Raw genomic sequence first — 18,753 nt, 5'->3', positions numbered from 1 at the left:
GACATTTATACAGAGAATGTGATGGCGACCAAGGCACCAGAAGGCAAGTACATGTCTTTGTTTTGTTTTAGCTTGACACAGCATCCCACTATCTAGTCCAGGCTGGCCTTGAGTTCTTAATCCTCCTGCCTCAACCTTCAGAGTAGTAGGTTTATAGATGTGAGACATCACACCTAGAAAATGCGTGTCTTTGAAGAAAGGAAATATTTGACATAGTAACTGGTGAAGATGTCAATATAGGGGCTGTGGAGATGGCTCAGTCAGTAAAGTGCTTCCCACACAAGTATGAGGACTGGAGTTCAATCTCTAGCACTCGTGTAAAAAGTTGGGTTGTCGTGGTGCTTGCCTGTAACCCCAGCACTGGGGAGGTGGAGACAGGAGGATCCCTGAGACTTGCTAGCCAGTCAGTGTAGCCAAATCAGTACGTTCCAGGTTTAGTGAGGGCCCCGTCTCAAAAATAATAAGATGGAGAAGACAGAAGAAGACACCCAGAATCTACCTTTGGCCTCCATTTGCACATACACACACAGGCATGTATACCCATAGACATGTATATAGACAAATAAGTGCACACATACACACAGTGATACGAATGCAGAAGAGGAAGATTATGCACAGCTTCAAGGTTGTTAAACATCTTCTGGTTTAATTCTTTGGGGAAATGAGAGAAGTTAGGACGGAGGCAGCTCTGCAGTCTGCTGCGATGGCATCTGACTTTCTGGACCCTCCCAGCAGCTTTGGAGCATACACGCTATTGCCACCTACATTGTCCACACAGGAAAGTGGAAATGCAAAGCGGCTCCAAAGTGGCTCCTTGACCACGTGGTGGTGAAGCTCTAATTCAGACCACGCATTGTGAAGGTATGATATGAAGGGATGACACTAGAATGGCTTTCCCACAATTCTGTTGGAGGAGGTGTGTTTTTTTTGTTTTGTTTTGTTTTCCAGTTGTATTTGTTTCTTGTGTGTAGCTGTGACCAAATGGCTGACAGAAACAACGTAGGGGAGGAAGGATTTATTTTGGCTCAGGGTTTCAAAGGGTGCAGTTCACAGCCACTTGAGCCCAAGTGCCTGAGTGGAAGAGCATGGTGGTGAGAGTGAGTAGCAGATGATATTTTCTCACTGTTGACGAGAGAGAGAGAGAGAGAGAGAGAGAGAGAGAGAGAGAGAGAGAGAGTATGAATCCTACCCCAAGGGTTTGCCCCTAGTTAAGTTTCCAGAACCTTACAAAATATCATTGGGGATCAAACATTCAAAACAAGAGCCTGTGGAGGCATTTCACATTGAAATCATAATACATACCCATTGGTTTCATTCAGTTATGCATGTCTGACATGCTGCTTAATAACCGTGAACTTCCAGCAACTTACTGGAATGTGAGAACTCCACATTCAGCAATTGATCTTGGGCTCTAAGAAAAACAAATGAATTGTCATGCCTGCTCCTCAAATATGCACAGACCCACCAGCCCATCCAAGTTGCCGTCTCTTCTCTATCCATGCACATCATTGGGTGAAAAGGCAATTCTTGTTTGTTAGCACAGAAAAGCTACAGTCTTCATGGTAATGTCCTTAAAGGGCAGATCATCAAATCGACGTTGTGTCTCACTGTTTATATGGCCAGACTCCACCCTGGGGCTCCAGGTGCCCAGCTCAGCGGGCTTCCCAGCTTCTCGCTGGCAGGGTTATGCTGGTTCACCCATTCCTTTCTAGCTCTTGACGCTGGTCTTTCTAGTGCTGAAAGCAGGGAGCATCCTGCATCCCTTGACGGCTCCACCACTGGTGAGGATGACTCGGGTCCTTTGGCACTGGTCAAAGGGTTGCCACCCAGCTTCGGCTGAGTGGACGTGGCGGCGCCGCTGGACAGCAGGGGGCGCTGGCGGGCGTGCTGGCCGGTCTTCCCGCGCCCGCGCTCAGTGCGCGCTCGCGCCCCGCCGCTCCTCCGCGCGGGTTGCTCTCCGGGTGCAGGGCGGAGAAGGCATAAAGGACTCTGCGGTACCCGGCGGGCTGCTGCGCGCCTAGAAGCCGACGGCAGGCACCGGCACCCTCAAGCTTGCATCCGGCGCAGCCATCCGAGCCGCGCGCGCAGAGGCCGAGCGGGAGCCCGACCGCGCGGGACCAGGTAGGTGACGCGTCCTCTTTGTGTCTGCATCACCCGAGAGGGCCGCGGGCGGGACGCGGCTGTGCTGTGCTGGCCTCGGGGCTCGGAGCGCGGCGTGGTGCGGCGCGGCGCGGATGTGATGATCCGCACCTCCCGGGTGGACACTCACCGGCTCTGGGCCGAGCACGCGCGCTCTGCTCCGGGTGGCCCTCTGGGGTGCCGTCCGCGTCCCCCGCGCCGCCGAGTACTTGGGGATCGCGCTCCGGGGCAGTCTGCAGCTCCAGGCGTGGGATGCTCGGGCTGGATTGTCCTCCGTGGGAAACATCCACAAGCTCGTGTGTCCAGAGCGAACGTTCCGGGAAGGGAAGGGAAGGTCCAGTCCGGCCAGGTCAGCCGGTGCAGGGCGAGCGTCCCCAGCAGACTCACCCGCGCCTGGTCCTGGCCATCAGTCCGCTCCCCGCCTCTGAGCCAGGGGCGCCCCGCCCGCCTGCCCGCCTTGGAAGAACCTCGTCGAGCACCCAGACTCCCGCAGCCCTCAGATTTCTCCACACTATCCGTGGTTCCCTGAGATTTAGTTGCTACTGCAAGCAGCAGGCTTTCTGGTCCGGTGGCATGAAGAGCCCCTACCCTACTGCTCCTCATAGGCACGTTGCTCCCAAAGTTTGCTCTAGCTCTTGATCTCTCTTTTGAGAATTTTTTAAAAGATGCCCATTGAGCAGTTATCTCCAGCCTGTGTTGTGCGGGGTGTTTAAGAGGGTGTCTAAGAGGACCCTCCCCAGGGTTCCTGTGTCCCATGGTGTAAGGACAGTTCACATCTTACTTAGGACAGTTTTGGGAAGGAAACGGCTTCCAGGATTGGGGCCTTGGAGACCGCTATTTAAAGACACGCCCCAAGGAACCAGGCCAGAGTGAGAGGCTTCTGTTAAGTGCGTGAATACAGTACCAGATGAAGACAAGGTGATCAAGGCACCCCAGGAGAAGAAGAGCTAGACAGAGGCCCTTCTAAAAGAGTGGATGTGCAGCCCTGTAAAGACGGGTGGGGCGTGGCTAAGGTGGTGGGAAAGGCAAAGGAATGCAGTGTGTGACTGCCCTTTCCCATGGGGTTGCCCCAGAGGCTCCTAAGGAGACCAACGTTGCTCACTGTGCCCTCTTCTAAGTGCTGGGGTTAGGGATCAGCTCTGTACTATTTTTCTAATGCCATCCAGTTTTGCTTTTATTACACTTTAAAGACTGCACAGGAAATAGGGCCAGAGAGGTTTTTGAATTATGGGCCCAAGACTTTGGACCTGATTCTACAGAGTGGGAGCCATGGGTGGTTTTGGAGAACAGTAGACAGTCCCAGCTTCAGCACCAGAGACTAGGGGAGGGGCTGGCCTAGTGCAGGGTTGCCCCCTGGTGCCAGGGGGCCCATTGTGGGCTTTAGAGTCCACAATGGTGTCACCCCAAGAGTATGAGTTTTCAACCTCCTGGGAAAGTGATATACATTAACCCCACTGGAATACAATGGAAAGTTTCCAGACTCAAAACCATTTGAGTTTTGGAGTTAATGTTTTAATATAAACAATCTTCTTTAGTTTTCATTAGTCTTATAGGGTCTCTAGCTCAGACTGGCCTAGAACTGGCCTTCTGTGTATCTGAGGATAACCTTGAACCTCCGATTCTCCTGTCTCTACCTCTGGATTGCTGGGATTTTAAGCATGTGCCAAGGATAGAGCCCAGGGCCTTCCTTGTGCGTACTCTGCAAGCACTTTACTGAGCTAATCCTCATCCCCTGTAGGTAATGTATTTCAAAATGTTCTGATGTCATTACCCTGGAAGGGGACCACTGAAAGGTAAACTCAGATGGTTGATGGCATCCACAGGTCATACAACCAGTGGAGGTTCTGGAAACTCATATGTGTGTATCTCATAGACATCTCTGAAAACTTGCAGTTTGAAAGCCTGCAGTGCCTTTTTCCAGACTGTTCCTAGACTACGTGGCTTTTCCGGGGCCTTATTGTGGCTTGGGACTGGGAAAAGACATCACATGCTGTTCTACAGAAGGCTGCCCATGCTCAAGACAAATGTGCCGCCCGATTTGCGGCGGCAGGGCCTCGAGCCAGGAGCCAGATTGCCTGGCTCTGAGGATGCTGTTTTTTCCTCTGTGGGTCCTCTCTTGGCCTTGGTGCCTTCCTTTTGTTCACATTTCTCCTCCTGGAGGCCTTTCTCTCTAGAGGGAGAGATAGGGAGAGAGCTTCTCCTGAGCCACTGTGAGTCACAGAAGTAGGTGGGTCAGACCCCCTGAATGACTATGAGGACTCGGTAGCTAGAGAGGAGCAGTCAGGTGCTCTGGCCACATGGGGCTCTAGTGCATCTGCCCAGAATCATTTCTTCCATCTGCGGTCCTTTTCCCCACTCCTTTCTTGGAATAGGACAGGGATATGTGTACTACCCCGGGAGCCTGTGATCTGCAACCACTTGAAGGAGGGATATTGAGCCCCTGACCTGCAGGCATATATGACCTCACAGCATCCTTGGTCTTTGGCTTCCTGGGATGTTGGGATGCAGAGGCCATTTAGAGACATTGTGTGAAGTGGATTTTTGTGAGGAAGGTGCACTGTCCCAGTTCCCCTGGGTCTCTACTTTTGAGATAGAAGAACTAAAAGGAAAGTTGCCTTTTTTCCCTTCAGGCTAAAAAAGTCATTTGAGGCTGTTCACCTTCCTCCTTTGTTCCTGAATTGCTGATACACATGGATACCTTTTCTTAATTAACTGGAGAAATTAATTGAAGCCACTCCACTGCTAACCTGCCTGCAGGGCACTAAGTGTCCAGCAATGTTCCCACCCAGCTGTCTGACCTTGGCAAGTGTCTGCCTCCTTGGATGGCCCCAGTTCCTTCAGGATAGTGTTGAAGTGTTGGCCCAAATATTTTCCTAGGTCCAGAAAAAAAGCTGTGCTGCTTCAGTGATATTTTCCAGGAGAATCAATACTACAGAATGACTTACAGAGGCAACCATTTGTGTGGACTTTTACAAGGGAAGAAAATGTGTTTTAGTTCTCTGAAGGGTGGTATTCTCCAAAGCTGCATGGTAAGAGGTAAAGCTTTGGGGAGGATGTAAGTGTCGCATGGAGCTGCAACCTGAGTTGGAAAGGGTCTCCTGGCTGCAGAACCAGGGCAGGGTTTGTTCTAGAGAGTGAGTTTATAAGCCAGATGTGGCATTAGAGAGAAAAGTCAGCTTCTGCTGACCTGAAGACATGTGCCAGTCAGTGTTTGATCATCTTCTACATATCTGATGCTGGATGTAGAGGAAACTGGAGCAGTAGTCGTTAAGCATTGGTCATTCAGGCCCCGAGCATCATATGGACCCTAGATCCAGCTCTACCAGTGTGTGTCTACTCCCACCTGATGGGGAGATAGGTCTAGAGCAGGGATGTGGTCCAGGGTCTCACAGGGTACATTTAGAAACTGAACTTTCCACTTTAGAGGCCTGCAGAAAATGAGGCATGCATGACTTTTGGGAGGATTCTGTGTGGAGAGCTGAAAGCAAAACCATTAACAGGTCAACTGAAGTAGGGCCTGGCAGCAGTGGAGATGTGCAGTGTGCTGTGTACCCCATGTGAGGAACTTGCTTGGAGCTCACTTGCTAGGCCCTGCAGGATGTTAGCCAGAGAGATCAGAGGGCCAAGGTCAAAATCAGGATCAGAAATACCGGAAACAATGTGGGCAGGACAGGAACTTAGAACCAGCAGAGAGGAGCTGAGCTCACCTGGTTTGACATTGGTATGTTGGAGAGAGGCCATCTGACTCTTGAGACCTTCCATTTTGTTCCACAATGCTTTCATTTATGATACTCCTGGGAGATTCCTCGATGCATTTTCATCGCCTTTCACTTTGGAGCCTTTTTCCTTACAAGTATCTCTTCCGTTTCCCTTCCTGCTCCCCGACTTGGCTCACAGTGGAGGAGTATTCAAGGAGGGATAGACATGTAGTGCAAGCAGCACAGAGGGCATGGTCTTCACGGACAAGGGGCATTACTGTCCTGAGTGGCCCGAGAAGGCTTCCTCAGGCTGTAGCAGCCTTGGCTGGGTGTTGAGAACTTCAGGACACGCCCAGTGTGGCAGGCCATGGTGGTCTGTACTTTGGGGTCCATGCAAGCTTTACAACAGAAACCTATGATGCAACAAGGGAAGGTCTCAGACTGAAAAGCAAAGGGATGGCTCTCTCAGTTGAGCTATTGGTGTTTGACCAAGGACTGTAAGCAATTCTTACAGTGTTGTGCTCCTGGGAGAACTTTTCAAGCTTTCAAGGAACAGGTTTGCAAGTAGTCTTTGGACCAGGCATGCTTGACTTTGGATGGCAGCATGAAGGAGGCATCTGGGTAAGGAACTGTATGATGCACCAAACTAGAATGTTCCTGGATGTCCCCTGAGCCTCTCTGAATTGGGAGGTAGACCTTTCAGAGTCTATCTCAGAATGTGGGTGTTACCTGGTCAGTGGCCCAGGTAGCTTACAAGTTCCATTCACCCCCCCATCACTGCCTCCCTCCACCTTCATCTATAATTGTTTCCCTTTCTAGAATGAACCTTCTGATTTCGGCATCACTCCCTAGGCCCCACCATACATTCCCCAGTGAGTCTCCCCTCATTCCCTGAAGGAAGGGAGCCTGCTATGAGAGGCAGCCCCTGTCCCCAAGGCTGTGGTTGGAGGAGATGTTTCCCTTCACAGAAATGTGCAAGGCCAACCTCTTTTCTCTCAAGTTCACATTCTCTTAAACCCCTAGGAGCATGCAAAGCCAGCATCACTGAGCTCTCTTGGCATGCTTTGTCTTAGTCCCTTGGTGTCCCTGAATGTTCCATCCACTTACCCTTGGTCACTCCCTGCTCAGACACCTTCAGCAACCGCATGGCCTGTGGAGAGCCCCTGCTACCTTCGTTGAGCTCAGAATTCCTCATCAGTAGCTCCAGCCAGTCCTTCCAGAGCTGGTCTATCAGCAGCTGAGAACAGAAGCTTTGTCCTGCCATCTTCAAGACCAGACTCTTCGTGATCTTACCTATAGAATCATGGACACTTTTTTTCACAAATTTTTCAGAGATGGAAATGGAGGCACAGGGAGCAGAGCGGGAGGCGGGACTGCAGAAAGGAGCTCAGGGTGCTGGAGCTTGGGCCCCACTTCCTCCTCTTCTAAGGCATGCTTTTCCTACCAGGTGCTTCCATAGCAACTTTTTTTTTCAGAAACCACAGTTGCATTTATTGAATCTAATTTTAGTGTTCTGTATAACTCTTGTTTCCTCTACTAAATTATAAGCTCAGCAAAGGCAGGAACTTATTCATTTGGGCATCCCCCAGCATCTTCCAACTCTTCCTTAAGGAATGGCTGTGAAGTGACTGAAGGCTCCCCAGGACTCTGTGGGTGGAACATCAGTGAAAACATGGAGGGAGAGTTTGACTGCTGTGCTCCAGCATGGCCAGAGCACATCCACATTACTGGTCCTTTGCTTTGAAGGTCAGGTCACAGCCAGGTACACCTCAGAACAGGACCATCAGGTGGTCACTCTGGCTCAAGAATGAGAAGAGTAGAATTCAGTTATAAGGTGGGGTGGAAGCTCTGGGGTACTGGGTTTAGTGCCCTGACTGTACAGACAAGAGGAAGCCAGCTGTAACAGGTGCAAAGGTCTGATGGACTGATGCCGGATTCACAACCTGAAGCTGTATGTGGTACACATGAGGCAGGAGGCATGGTCCTTGCCTCAGAGTGTTCATCAGGTAGCAGAAAGAGACATACGCTGAGATGGCCATGTTTGGTTAGGGGCAAATACCAGCCTGGGCTCTCCAGACTTCCAGGGTGGGTGGTTTGGTGAGGAAAGGCTCAGTGGCCCTGAAGTGATTGTGGGTGGTCTGAAAACCTAAGATGTGAAAAGGAGGCTCTGTCTGATGCAGAAGGGTGGCTAAAGAGCAGTAGGTTAGCTCTTGAGGGTGCTGGGAAGACAGGCTGGCAGGTGAACCCCAAGAGTGGCAGGGCAGGGGAGTTCCTCACACTCACATGGAAGCCTTTCTGATGCAAGACTAGGGTGCTCTCCCCAAAGCAGTGCAGAGCTGCTCACAGGGATGCTTTCCAGATAAGGTGGGAGGGGGGTGTGCTCTTGCATATGGAAAGAGGAGGGCAAGAGGCTCTGTGGGCTTCCTTCCGGGATAAATAGGGAAGGAGGGCCTGTGGGCATCCTTACTGGAGGAGAGAGCTGCCCTTGAAGAGAGGAGCTGCCCCTGGACAGATCCTCTGCCATGGTGAGGGCAGCGCTCTCCTCTGAGGAGTCTCTCCACTTGTGCACTCTCAGCCAAGGGGCAGGTGTGTCCCAGGGGACCTGTGCATTGGAAAATGTGCAGCTTGCAGAGCCCATGCTATTGAGTGATCAGAAACAACTGATCACTCAACTGGCCTCTCAGATTCAACTTTCTGGCAGCCCTGTTGGCGCCACCATACCTCTTAGTTTGAGCCTGGGGTGTATAGTATTCTAAGAGAAGAAAGAGCTTCTGGAAGGCTGTTGGAGTTGGTACCCCAGGATGGGGAGTTTGTTGGCTCAAAAGTGTGTATTTCTTTTTGACCACCTGGCAGGAGTTGGACACTTGCAGTCCTTAGGTGGATGGGCTGGAGCTGACTCCATGCACCCTGAGTTCCTTCTCTGCTCAGTGAGGCAGTGTTAGAAGCCCTGAGAGCTGAGGCGATCTGGTTGGTCAAGGGGCCAAGTGTGGCAGGAAAATGAAAATGAAGGCAAGGTCCTTTATTCCATCAGCTTATGGCCTAAGAACCTACCTTTTCAGCCTCTCTTCCCTACTTCCTGCCCTCCTTACTCTAGGCTCCCCCAGAGTTCCCTGTCCTCATGCTCGGCACATTAGTGACCAGATAGGAAAGAGGAATTGTTTTTTGTCCTAGGATGAGAGCTGGCATGTTACAGGTTGAGGTGGGAGCCACTTGCAGGTGAAAGGCTGGAATCTAGGCCAAGGCACCACTACAGTTCCTGTGGCCATCTTCTCTTTCTCTGCCTCTGTCTCACCTCTTTCCCTGTAAGGACAAGTCACACTGGATGAAGGTTCACCCTACTGATGGCATCTGACTGTAGTGCATCTGCAAGGCTGTAATGAGGGCACAGTCACAATTACTCTGGTTAGGAGTTCAGCTGATCTTTTGGGGAACATAATTCAACAAATTGCATGTATATGTTTGCTGATTAGTTTTAACCGTCAACTTTGACCAAGCTAGAATCACCTGGGAAGAGAGAGTCAGTTGAGGAATTTTCTAGGCAGGCTGGCCTGTGGGCATGTCTGTAGGGATTGTCTTAATTGTTAATGAGGTGGGAAGACCCTCCCTGAATATGGGTAGCACCACGTCCTTGGCCCTTGGCGGGTCTCTGAACTGAGGAAGAGTGAAGAAAGCCGAACGTGAGCAGCAAGCAGACAGCATGGTGGATTCATTTCTCTGTTCTCGACCAGCTACTTGAGATCTTATCCTTCCTCTGTGTCTTCCCTGCAGCTGCAATTGTGAGCTGAGGTAAAGCCTTCCTCCTCTCTGTTGCTTTTGTTCAGGGTGTTTTCCTACAGCAACAGAATGAAACTAGGACAGTATGTATACGTACATACACAAACATATATACCCGCATGCACAGACAGATGCACACACACCTGTGTCTGTTAGTGTTTGTGTGTATTTGTATGCATTACCATGTACTTTGCTAGCCACAGAACCCCTGTGAACAAGGACCACTTGAACCTACAGTTGTTTATTTTCTCAATGACAAGGCATCGAGGCTGGGTGTGTGGAAACTGATCAGCTGCTGTGTGTCCTTGAGAACCAGGCTCTCCTCTCTGCCTCTCCGCCCTTAATCCTAGGGTGCTAGCCTTTGCCTGACATTGACTCCCTCCAGATGGCTGGCCTTAGTTACAGGCTTATGCCTGTGTTTCCAGTAGCCACATATGTGTAGTGATGTGGTGTGTGTATGTGTGTGTGTGTGTGTGTGTGTGTGTCTGTCTGTCTGTCTGTGCACATGTGTATGTGGTGATGGGTATGTATATATTGATGGGTGTGTGTGTGAATGTGTGTATGTGGTGATGGATCTGTATGTATTGATGTGTGTGTGTGTGCTGTATATGTATGTGGGTGTGGTATATGTGTGGGTGTGTGGTATGTATGTATGTGTAGGGCTGTGGTAGTGGTTGTGGTCTGTACATTTGTGTGTGTGTGTGTGTGTAGTATTTCTGTGTTTATGGTGATGGATGTTTGTGTATGTGCATATATGTATGTGCTGTGTGTGTTGTGTGTTTGTGTGTGTGGTATATTTTTATTCACATGTGTGTGATGATGGGTGTGTGTATGTGTATGATGGGTATGTATGTGTATTGTTATGTGTGTATGTGTGTATATGTGTGTGTAGTGATGGATATGTGTTATGAATGTTGTGTGTGTATATGCATGTAGTAATGTATGTATATGTAGGTGTGTGTCTATGTATGTGTGGTGATGGGTATGTGTGTGGTGTGTGGTATCTGTGTGTATGGTGATGGATTTATGTGTATGTGCATTTATGTGTGTATTTGTGTGGTATGTGTGAATGTGTGTGTTGTGATGTGTGTAGTATGTTTGTGTGTGTGGTATATGTGTATATATTTACATGTATGTGTGTGAATGTTATGTGTGTGATAATGGGTATGTGTATGTGTATATGGCGTATGTCTGTGATGTGTGTGTAGGTGTGTGTGTGTGTGTGTGTGTGTGTGTACATGGCATCTGCCTTTTTTTATCAGGAAGAGATAAGTTTTTCCAAAACCACTTCAGCTGACTGATTGGGTCTCAGAAGGTGGAGGCTGCAGGCAAGCACAGGGGTGAGAGACACAACGAGTACCATGCGCAGGCATGGAGGGGCTGTGGAGTCCTGGCTGTGCTCGGCCCTGTCCTTCCCAGAGGAGCAGGAGTCCATGTGGAGCTAGGCTCAGGAGGGTGTGCACAAAGCTGCAGAGCTCCTGGTGTGGTGAAGCCCTGAGCCTTCGTCCCCAGGCCCAGTGTGGGCTGCAAGAACTACATGCCTGTAGCATCCACATGGGGCCTCTGTCCAGTAGGTATTCAATGGATAGTTATCGAACCCAATCTTCATCTTTTCCCACCAATGCCATGCAAGTCCCCAAACAGCTTTACCCATTCTTTATAGCCTTGACTATCCTATTAGTCCTTTATAGTGTTATTTGTTTTACTTTTCACTTGTCCCAAGCTACTTGGTTTTGGGGATTTGAAGACAAATTAAAGACTCTATAGTGAGTGTGAGGACTTGTGGAGAAGTTGAGATGAGGAACACTTGAGGCCTTTGTGCAACAGGCAGGGTGTTATAGTCTGTGGTCAGCAGGGCCAGGATTCTTCAACAATTCTTCAACAATGGAATTTTCTACCATCACAGTCTCCCTCTAAAACCCGCTCAGCTGGACCCCGCAGAGCCCTTTCTTCCAGTACCACAGCCTGTTCCTCACTGCTCCTGTGAGGTGACTGGACACTGCAGGTGCACTGGTTTCCACATGCTGAGTAAGATCACTGAACCCCACCTGGCCAGGCACTGTAGTGTCCTGCGCCTAATACGAACACACGCAGAAGGACTTGGCTTCTCTTGCCTCAGAGCCAACATACAGTTCTTGCAGGCTGATTGGCTGCCAAGAGCAGGTCTTATCACTGAATGCTTTAATCACTCCTGGGCGTCCTGCTTTGTTCCTCAAATCTGCTTCCTTGTCAATGACCTTGTTTTCTCTCTGTCCTGGCCATGGGCAGCATGTTCAGCCCTTGCCAGGAACAGCAGCTCAACTGGGCCTATTGGTGACAGATAGTGGCCTTGAGTGCGTTCAGTCTGTCTGGCAGATAGAAGCTGTGTCTTTAGGTGGCTAGATCTCCCTTGTGTGGCTGGAAGCCCCAAATGTAAGCAGGTGGAGGAGATGGCAGGCCTGGAGTCTCTGGACTGTGGGGCTTGGCAGCCTGTGACTGGCTGATCCCACCTGAGCTGTGTAGAACATGAGTGACCAGTGAGAAAACAAAATATGTAGTACCCATAATAATTTTCATATGAATCACAAGTTCAGATAACCATATTTTCATTATATTGAGTTAAATAAAATACATTACTAATGGCATTGGGGAAATGGCTCAGTAGTTTTGAAGTGCTTGCCCTGTAATCCTGAGGACTGGAGTTACAGTATCCAGAATCCAAGTAAATTCAAGGTAGGCTTAGTGGCTGCCTCTAATTCCTGCCTTGGAAGGCAGAGATGGGGATCTGCAGAGCAAGCTGGCTGGTCAGCAACACTAGCCATGTCAGTGAGCTCTTGTTCTGTGTTTGACTGAGAGACCCTGCCTCAATGAAGACACTGGGAAAGGGATCAAGGATGCTTTCTGTCATCAAACTCATGCCTCCATATGCATGTATGTATACATACGTGTAAGCATGCCCATACACATACACCCACACACCTGAAAACATACATGCACACACATGCATACCACACATACACATGCACATGAAAATGGCAAAAGAAAAAAAAAAGCAACATTACCTAAAATCAGTCAGTTGTCAGGGCTGCTGCTGCTGCTTCCCCTCCCTCCTCCTCTCCCTCCTCCTCTCCCTCCTCCTCTCCGTCCTCCTCCTTTTCCTTCTCTTCCTCCTTTTCTTCTTCTTCTCCTCCCCCTCCTCTTCCTCCTTCTCCCCCTTCTTCTTTCTCCTTCCCCTTCTCCCTCCTCCTCCACTTCCCCCTCCTCTTCCTCCTCCCCCTTCCCCCTCCTCCCCTTCCTCTCTTCCCCCTTCTTCCTCCTCCTTTCCTCTCTATGTAGCTACCAGAAAATTTCAATTCACACGTACAGCCAGCAGCAATGTGTTTGCTGTGTGCTGCTGATGCAGAGGGACTGCGATGGCCGGTTCTCTAGAGCCCAGTAAACTTCCGTCTTGGCCTGTACCTCTGGAGAAATTGCTTGCCAGAGGCAGCCGCCATAGCCAGCATCTTAAATCTTGGTTTGTGCTGTTTTCACCCACTTTGTTTGTATGTTGAGTTTAATTGACACCATGGATTCCTGCCCAGCTGGGCCCATTTTGGCCTCTCTGTCCTACAGGCAATATTATTGGGATTCAGCTATTAAACCGACTCAATTTAGTGTCAAATTACATTCAGTGTTCTTCGGTTTTTTTTTTTTTTTTTTCAATATATAAAGTAGCCTTCTCCTTAACAAAACTCCCCAAGCTTTGAAATATTGCTGGCCTTTCCTCACCTTTGCATCAGGGTAGTTGCCAAGAGTCCCAGTTTTCCCTCATCTATCTTATTGCTCCTTGCACAGCAATGGGGAACTTGCTGTTAGCATTTTGGCCTTCTGAATACAAGGCAAATGATACTTATTATGGGCTCAGAGTAGTAGTGCTTGTCTCCTGCATCTCTACCCAGTCCATGTAGGCACATCCTGAATGCTAAGCTGTTGCCTGACCCAGCTGTTCCTTCACCCCGATTTCCACTGTCCTCCCATGACCTCTGTGCTGTTAACCTCCTCTCTGGGAAGACTGCCTTCTCGTTTGTGTGCTTTCATAGCTGCTTCATATTTTCTCTGCATCTACAAAGCTTGTGGCTTCCCTGGTCTGGCCACTGGGCACTGGGCCCCCAGGCAGACTCCCTCCTCCTTTACTGGCCACTAGATACTGGGTCTCCAGGTAGACTCTCTCCCCCACCTACTGGCCACTTGGGCTCCTGGCAAACTTCCTCCTCCCCTACTGACTACTGGGCAATAGGCCTCCTAGCAGACTCCCTCCTCCCCTGCTGACAACTGGGCAATGGGCCTCCTAGCAGACTCCCTCCTCCCCTGCTGACAACTGGGCAATGGGCCTCCTAGCAGACTCCCTCCTCCTCTACTGGCCACTGGATACTGGGGCACCTGGAAGACTCCCTTCTGCCCTACTGGCCACTGGGCAATGGGCCTCCTGGCAGACTTCTGCCCCCATCAAAGGTCTCAGTCTTTTCTCATTTTGCATCTGGCTCTGATAGTAAAAACCTGGCTTTCCCTCCTGCCCCTTCCAGGGGCTGCATGTAGCTCCATCAGGCATCAGGCCTCATGGCTTCCCCAGGTGGCTCTGGCATGATGGGGATAAAAGGGAAGGAAGTTGGCATCCCTTTATTCCCTAGATGGGCAGGGTGCCAAGGCAGCCGAGCTTTGCCAAGTGGAATATTTTTAAAGCCTGAAAATAAAAGTATTAACTCTGAAGTACTAAAAGATACAGGTCTGGGATTGATGTCAACACATGTGTTTTATTGTGTCAACAAGATATAGCTATGACAGAGCCAACTGTAGCCTATGTACAGTGAGATTGGAATGACATCTTCCCTGAAATGAGGGGCTTTTAAATCTTCAGGCCTGAGCAAGTTGTGGGCTTGAAGCCTGGTGTATCCTTGCTCTGAGCACTGACCCTTTCCATCTCACCTGGCCAGTGGGGGTCAGCCGGGACTTGCCTGGGTGACAAAGCAGCCAGTGGGCTCCTGGAACGGAAGCATGTGTTTGGCTTAGTTTTAAATTTCTAGTTTAGAACCTTGTAAAATGAACCTCAGTGTGTTCGACTTTTAACTGTATTCTGAAAAGCTAGGCCTAGTGGCACATGCCTGTCATTCCAGTACATGGGAAGCCAAGACAGGAAGAGAGCAAGGCATCTTGGCCAGCCTGGGCTACAGAGTTCCAGGCCAGCTTGGGCTACCTCACAAGACTTTATTTCAAATGCCAACAAAGCAAAGGATGGAAGGAGGGAAGGAAGTAATTCATTAAGATCTTGCCAGAGGGATGGAGGATATAGCTGAGTCGGTAGGGTGCCTGCCTAGCATATACTAAACCCTGGGTTCAATCCACAGCACCACATATACTGGGCATGATGGCACAGGGCTGTCATCTCAGCACTCCACAAGTGAAGGCAGAAGGATGAGGAATTCAAGGTCATCCTCAGCTACATTGGTGATTCAAGGGCAGCCTGAGCTACAGGAGACAAAAAAAAAAAAAAAAAAATCTTGCTTGAAGGTTTCTGTTTTCTGCTTCCTGAAACAGCACCCTAAGGGTGATTTGCAGAATCATCCACCTCTATAAACAGACCCCTAGCAAGCTGCTAATAAAAATAACCACTTGGAAGTTCACATAGTCCTAGTGTGTATAACTTAATTATATTTGAATCTTGTGTTAACTCCAAGTACACTTTCCTCACATTCTGTTTATGTAGAAAGTGGGTCTAGTTACAGTGTGACGGTAGTCAGCCAAGACCTTGGTAGATAAGATAAAGGTTTTCTTAGCAAACGTGGAACCATGAGTGTTTAGACTTGTTTTTGAGAGAAATTAGCTCAAAGGAAGGTTTTTCTGAAATGATTCTGTGACTCTGCTGTGGGGAGGAGGTGAGGGTATCCTGCTGGCTCAGCAGGAGGAACCAAGTTCCTGGCCTAAGCTGGGTGAAGGGATGGATTAAGGATGCATGTATTATTTTTCTTTACAGTCCTCCTTCCCCAGGAAATGGTGCTAAATGTGGAGAAAAATCAATGCTTTATGCACAAATGCTTAATGTCTTTGTTTTTTAAATGTAATAGCCCCAAATGGAAGACATCTAAATATGGTTAAGTAATCATTTTGCTCTAATTAGATAAGATTTTTGGAGATTGTGGCCATGGGAAAATGTTTATATTATTAAGTGAAAATAATTGTGAGATGGGATTGTATGTACAATGTGATTTATCAACATGGAAAATATGCTGAGGGAGAGGGAAAGAGTTATAACTCACAGGGATCATGACTTCTTTTCTTTTTTCTGTTTTTAATTTTTTACTATGGTTTTACGGTTGGCTCTCTGCCTCCTTGGGTTCAGCCAACCATGGGCTGAAAATTCTCGAGGGAGAAAAACCCTTTCTGTGTCAAACATGTGCACATTGTACAACAGTTCACATCATCCATCACACAGAAAGGAGACCGTGAAAAGTACCTGGGAGCTTAGGGACCACCATTTAGGCAAAACCAGCATTCATTTGTGGCTTCACTGCAGAAAACAATTCTGTCTTGAGGCAGTGTGAAACAGAATTGGAGGTTTACTAAAAGATACTTTTAATATAGCTCTTAAACACAGGAGTTGTTAGGAAGAAAGATGATCTGAGAGAGTAAAAATGCACCTGATAGGTTGAGGGTGGGCTTCTCCAGAGTTGAAATTAGGTTTCTTTATAACTGGCATTTATTTAGATATATATTATATATATAGCACAAAACTATTGTATATATAATTGGTATTAATAGATATGTAATTTGTATATAGGTTTTTGTTAGCTTTCAATCAACATCAATTTTTTTTAAAAAGTTAAAATTTTGTATGTGTGTGTGCACATATGTCTGTGTGTTTGTATCTGTGTGAGTGTATGCTCCTGTGTGTGTGGTATCCATAGAGTCCAGAAGAGGGCATCAGATTCCCTGCAACTGGAGTTATAGCTATTAATGAGCCACCCAACCTTGGTGTAGGGATCCAAACTCTGGTCCTGATGATTGAGCAGCAAGTGCTCTTAGCCACTGAGCCACCTCTCTAGCCCCTCAAGTTACATCTCCAAAGGTTGCCGAGAACCCATCATCCTGTTCTGCTTTTTAAAAACATTGCTCAAAGAGTGTGACTTAGAAGGTGAAAAGTTAAAGGATGTTCTTTTAAAAATGAAGTGGTAAGGAGGATTTATGGAGGGTATTGTTTAGATTTAGGAATGAAACAGGTGTGCTAGAAATTCAAGGCTACACATCATTTTGGCCCTAAATAATCACAGTTTATTTACTGTCCTCCATAATGTCTTTTGGAAAACACAAACGACTTGGGCTTTATCAGTAGTGCCCGAGAGAGTTCCTGCCTCCGCCAGCAGGACAGGCAAACTGCCTTTTCACGCTTTCACTAGGCCCTATTTCCCCTGTCTTTCTTTCCTGCCTCAGTTCTATGCAAATATCATGCCATTTTAGACAAGGGATGTGTCTGTGGATTTTTGTGTCTGTGGGAGACAGAAACTGGACCATCACTGGATTGAGTCCAAGTGATGACTATATCTCATTCCATAGTGAAATATACTATTTTAGTTAACAGAAAACTTTAAAACGTTTAATTACGCTTCTGTTTATTTATTGCGTGTGTATGCTGTGGTGCAGGTGGGAGGTCAGAGGACAACTTGCAGGAGTCAGTTCTCTCTTTCTACTGTGTATATCCTGGGGATCCAACTCAGGCTGCCAAGCTTGGGGCAGTTGCCTTTATCCATTGAGCCATCTGGTCAGCCCTCACAGAAGCTTTTAAATGTAAATTTAGACACATCCCAATGCACGTGTTATATTATTTTATGCACAACAATATGCTTCAGCAGGCCAGCCTTAGATCTAAGATGGATTTTTTTTTTTTTTTTGAGACAGGGTCTTGCTGTAGCCTCAGCTGGCCTGGATCTCACTATGTAGTAAGGCTGGACTCAGTCTCACGGAAATCTGCCTGCCTCTGCTTCCCTAATGCTGGGATTAAAGCCCAGCTCTAAGATGGATATTTTACTGCAGCGGTTCAAAGAGAAATGAGGAACAGAGAAGGAAGGAATCCTCCTGTTTTTCAACAAAACAGCAGTGCTGACATCAGCACTGTTCCTGAAGGGTAGCTGGTCAGGCTTCTGTGTAGGTCAGGCCTCTGGGGATCTGCTTGTGATGGTGAAGGAAGGCAGCAGGCTGCAAAGTCAGCATGCATAGTACCTCCCAGTGTGGTAGCTGTGGTCAGGAATTGGGCAAGATGAGACAAAACTATGGGGTAAGAGAGGAGGGATCTTGCCCAAGGCCTCAGCCCCAATGGGACTTGTACAAAGACCTTTAACTTCTGCAGTTGTTACCAATTTATTCATCTATAAAGTGGGAACAATATCAGGGTGATTTTATTTATAGAGCTCCTCTGAGGATTGAAGACATCAGGCCTCTGAAAATTTAAAGAGAAATATTAGAGGACAATTCAAGAAGTGACTCCAGGAGAAGCACTTGGTGGGAAAGTAGGAGACCTTGGGAAGACAGGCTGTTGGAGCCATGAGGAGCAGGCATTATTTAAGCATTCACTTTATCTTGAAAACCCTTCCTTGCCTGAGTAAATGATTGTCCTTCCTGTTCACAGCCACAGAGAGAGTTCAGGGCTAGAGGTATAGTTTAGTGAGAGAGCACTTGACAAGTGTCTAGACCCTGGGTCGGGTACCCAGCACTGCATAAAGACAAGCAAACAAACAAATGGGAAGAGTTATGTTAGTAAAGTAGTTAACCTAGGCTGTTTACTATTTTCTTTACTAGTCAGCTAAAAATGGAATAGCCTAAGTGAAATAATGCCCTGTTTTCTCCCTGCTTTTCTGTTCTGATCAGTGTTTTGTGTTAATTCTGCAATGGGCATGCCCATGGCCTATGTGTTTTCTAGAGTTGTGCTATTTAATCTCCAGGTCTATGGTTCTTATATTCATTTGTTGTTATATTTATGTCTCCCATATGGCTAGACTGCTCCATAGGAATGGGGGGAGTGTGGATGGAATGGTCTTGATCAATCTGATCGAGCTGACTGTGATGTTCAGCTCATCTTTGTCCATACTCATTTTCTACCTGTTGCGGGGGGGGGGGGGGTTTGTCCTTTTCCATTGTG

General features: G+C 48.1%; 1 protein-coding gene across 1 annotated transcript in view; it reads left to right on the top strand.

Annotated features, from left to right (window-relative positions):
• The first annotated feature begins 246 nt into the window (after positions 1–246).
• Positions 247–18,753, top strand: part of Rnf144a (ring finger protein 144A) — a 125,997-nt gene continuing 107,490 nt past the window's right edge. Inside the window, exon 1 of the mRNA XM_008850153.3 lies at positions 247–2,121. The gene's annotated coding sequence lies outside the window, so the exon portion shown is untranslated. The remainder of the gene's footprint in view (positions 2,122–18,753) is intronic.

Source organism: Nannospalax galili, unplaced genomic scaffold, assembly GCF_000622305.1.
Source record: "Nannospalax galili isolate Female #2095 unplaced genomic scaffold, S.galili_v1.0 scaffold100, whole genome shotgun sequence".
In the NCBI taxonomy this organism is placed as follows: Eukaryota; Metazoa; Chordata; class Mammalia; order Rodentia; family Spalacidae; genus Nannospalax; species Nannospalax galili.
The sequence above is the reverse complement of the archived record's forward strand: the minus strand, read 5'-3'. Positions and strand labels throughout refer to the sequence as shown.